The sequence below is a fragment of the Aptenodytes forsteri genome, unplaced genomic scaffold (genome assembly GCF_000699145.1).
Source record: "Aptenodytes forsteri isolate BGI_AS27 unplaced genomic scaffold, ASM69914v1 Scaffold33, whole genome shotgun sequence".
Taxonomy (NCBI): domain Eukaryota; kingdom Metazoa; phylum Chordata; class Aves; order Sphenisciformes; family Spheniscidae; genus Aptenodytes; species Aptenodytes forsteri.
This window is the reverse complement of record NW_008795037.1, coordinates 5,672,363-5,675,986: the sequence shown is the minus strand read 5'-3', so window position 1 is coordinate 5,675,986 and position 3,624 is coordinate 5,672,363.

Sequence of the window (3,624 nt, the reverse complement as noted above, 5' to 3'; positions counted from 1 at the left end):
TGTAAAACAGCCGTTTCAGTTGTCGTTAACGGGGGCGATAACTTAAGAAAATGCATTAAAGAACACCTTTGGGTAACATTACTGCTAATTATTTAATTGCAAGAATCCCTATGGGGAAATTATGCTAATTATAAAGTAATAAAACCACTTGTTCTAAAGCACTTAATTCAGCAAAATTTCGTCTTTTCACCAGAACGTTTCTTACGTTACTTGATGAAAGAAACGAGTAGCTGCGTGCTCATCCCGCCTGCGCTCAGAGCCCGTGGGAGTTGTCGCTGGCACTGTGTGTGTGCTGGCAGGTTGCATGTGGGGCTCTCGCCCTCCTCACCGATGTGATGAGCACAGCGGCCACCGAAACCGGGGCAGAGTTCACTGCGCAAAAGCACTTTTAAAACAGGCATAACACAGCCCAATGCAAACATGGTGTTTGCCAGTCTTTAACGTGAAAGCGAATCTGTTACCTGTCAGGTACGTTGTAGCTGAGCCCAGCTATGAGAGATGGCCTTTTGCAACCCAGCTCTCTTTCCACTTACAGCACTCTGCGCTATGGAGATGTTTCTGTAGCACACTTTGTTCTATACATGCCCAAGAGCCACCCAGACGACCCTTTTAATTGCCCTTACAACCTGGGACATTAAGTGGTGTTCCCATTAACAAATACAAGTTCTACCTTGCTCCCCAGCTCTTCAGGAGGTCACAGACTCTGGCTCTTTGTGTTCTGAGCACTGCCACCATTCACCCTGTCAGTCCGTCACTGAGTAACTGGACTCGCCGTGTCAAAGCTGCGGAAACCTCTTTCTGTGATTTGTAAATATTGGCATAAACCTTCTGTTAACAGGTTCTTGAACTCGGCTTGGTGGAGGGCAGCTTTGGGGAAGGAGTGTGCAATTTGCCATTCTTTTCATCGCAGGGAAACAGCTTCAACAGCCAGATTTCCATTCTGCTCATACACCGCGTCTCAGAGAAGTGTAACTGAGTGGTCACTGCAGATTTTTCTCTTTCCTTTATCTAAATCTGTGTCATCTCTCTCCCCACATATGAGCGTATCATCCCACCCTCACGGCATACACTGCCTTCACCCAGTCGTCCTAGCGAGGACTGTGTGACTATAAACACGAGCAAAATTGGAAAACGCTCTCTCTTGATTCACAAACTTTTGTTCTTGAAAGAGAGGAGTGTGAGGCTTAACTGTAAACACTTCTGCGAGCAGTTCCTCTTGAAGTGAGGCAGGAGTTCAAATGCAGCCTACAATGTGGTTTTTGATGCTTTAAAAATCAACATCATTTGGTTTAGCTCTGATACTGCTTTGCTCGGGAGGTAATTGCAAGGAGTGGAAGTAACAGTATGTGCTTCCCACCAATGCAAATGCAGCTGCCGATAACTGTGAATGAAATAATAGGTTAATTGAGATAAGTGTTGAAGTATAATTTCTGGAAAGGAAGAATAATGTTCTAAAAGGGGTAAGACTAAAGCAGCTTCAAAAACATGTAGCAGAAATGTGGCTGAGAAGAAAGTGTCTTTATATTTTAGAATACAGGGGGATTTTTGGCTGTTGCTTTTTTGTACTGAGAAAATGAAAATTCTTCAAGTCCATGCATGAATAAACAAGTACAGCTGGGCAGCCTAATACATAATTTATACTGATCAGTCACTGCAGATTTAACTGAATAAAGCCAAAATGAACACTAATTGTTTTGACAAACTAAAATAGTGTATATGATGGTTTATTGTGAAGCTTGCTGGTTACTGTCCTTATCTCAGTGGCTATTGTCAAGACTGATTTCTCCATGAGAGGCAGAAAAAGACGAAACAAATTAGGACAATATTAAGATTAATATCTTGTTGAAGATAAAGCATTTTAATTGCTTAACATAGAAGCAGAAAATAGAAGGAACTGTCTTCAGGACAGAGGGGAGAATTGGCACAGTGAAGCGTGGGACATACCCTGATTTAGGGGGTAAGGTATAATTGCTGAGATAACATGCGGTACCTTGTCAGCTGAAGGCTAAACCTGAAAGTAGATTTTTTTTTTAGATCACTTTTGTAATACGTCAGGAATAACTTTGATTGCCTTTGGACACTTGTCTTCTGAAAGGGAACATCCAAAAAGATGTCACTGGATTTCTGGAGAGTTATGTACATAGGCTAGTTAATCCAAGAAGCTGCACAATTTCTCTCTGGTTTTGGTATGTACAAAGTGAAAGAAATACATGGATGGGCCTTTACTTTGCTTCTCCAGACCCCCTCATTTAGATGGATGGCTAAATGAGAGCCATTTAAAATTTCATCTGGAAATTAAGTAAGAGACAGACGAGGGTGATAATAATATTCACGTTAAGTAAGAGACAGACGAGGGTGATAATATTCACAGGGATCCCTAAGCACCACTTCTGCATGGACTCCTTCGCGTGACAATGAGCTGCTTCTTCCTAACAGTCCTCTGCGGTGGCCTAACCCTGCCACCTCGCCCTCCTGCCTCTTCTCTGAGGACCGGCAGCTCCACTTGGCTCCCATCATCACTTTTATTGTCACTCCCATCATCACCGTGTTTGCTGTGATTAAGTTTTAGGATATGGCTGGAAAATCAACAGTTGGGCTTGAGTGTTCCTGGAGTTGGAGGGAGGATGGTTGGACCTGGGACTTTGGACCATTCTGTGCCAGGAGGCGGCAAAGCGGGTGGAAGCTGGATGTGGATCTTCCCCATGGTCCTGGGTGGGATTTTCCCTTGGATCTGGGGCCATCACTAAACCCGGCTTCTGAAACTGTACTTGGCTAATGAGGAAATACTTCTTTTGTAAGTGCGCTCTGCATCAGGGTAATCCAACACTTCTGTACCAGCTTTCTTAGGGTTATCTGCAGATTATTCTATAAAGTGTGAGTTCATCCGGTGAAGATATGTCTACACACAACTCGTGACAACTTCACCTCCGAGGACTTGTTTGTGCTTTGCTGAGATGTGGGCTAACTTACGGTGGGAGGGTCTGGGCAGTGTCACAGATCTCATTCAGGCTGACCCCTGTGTGGGTTCAGTTTCCAGTAAAATCAATAGAAATAATTTTGAATAATTTTTTTTTTTTGACAAAGCGATTGCTCTTCTGACACAGCTTGAGCAGGATATTGGGCTCACCAGGTGCCATTAACCACCAAGCTGTGTCTGTGCTTTCATGGCCTTTGTATCAGCTGATGTGCAGTTGGTGTGAAGGAGTCATTTGGCTGCCAAGCTGAAGGTTTTTAATTTCGTATCACCTTAGGTATAGTTTGTCATTTTTGTTCTGTGGCAGTGAATGACAGTTTTATTCCGTTACCTAGTCTGCTTGCTATAATTTCCAGGATCTAGTTTTTAATTAGCATGCTGGTTACATGCAACAGTGCCTTATTTTCCAAGAGTTATCACCACTTTATGTGCACTATTAAACATGGATATCAGAACTGCTTCCTTACTTACTTTCATTTGTAATTTACAAAAACCCAGTTGTGTTTGTTGTACATTGGAAACACAGAGAGCTTATAGCTTATTCCAAAACCAGAAAATACTTAACCCAAGACAGTTAGTCCCAGCCCCATTAAATCAGTTGGCCTTGAGCCTCTTCATTAGTTAACGTCTGAGTAAAGAAGGGACTCAGC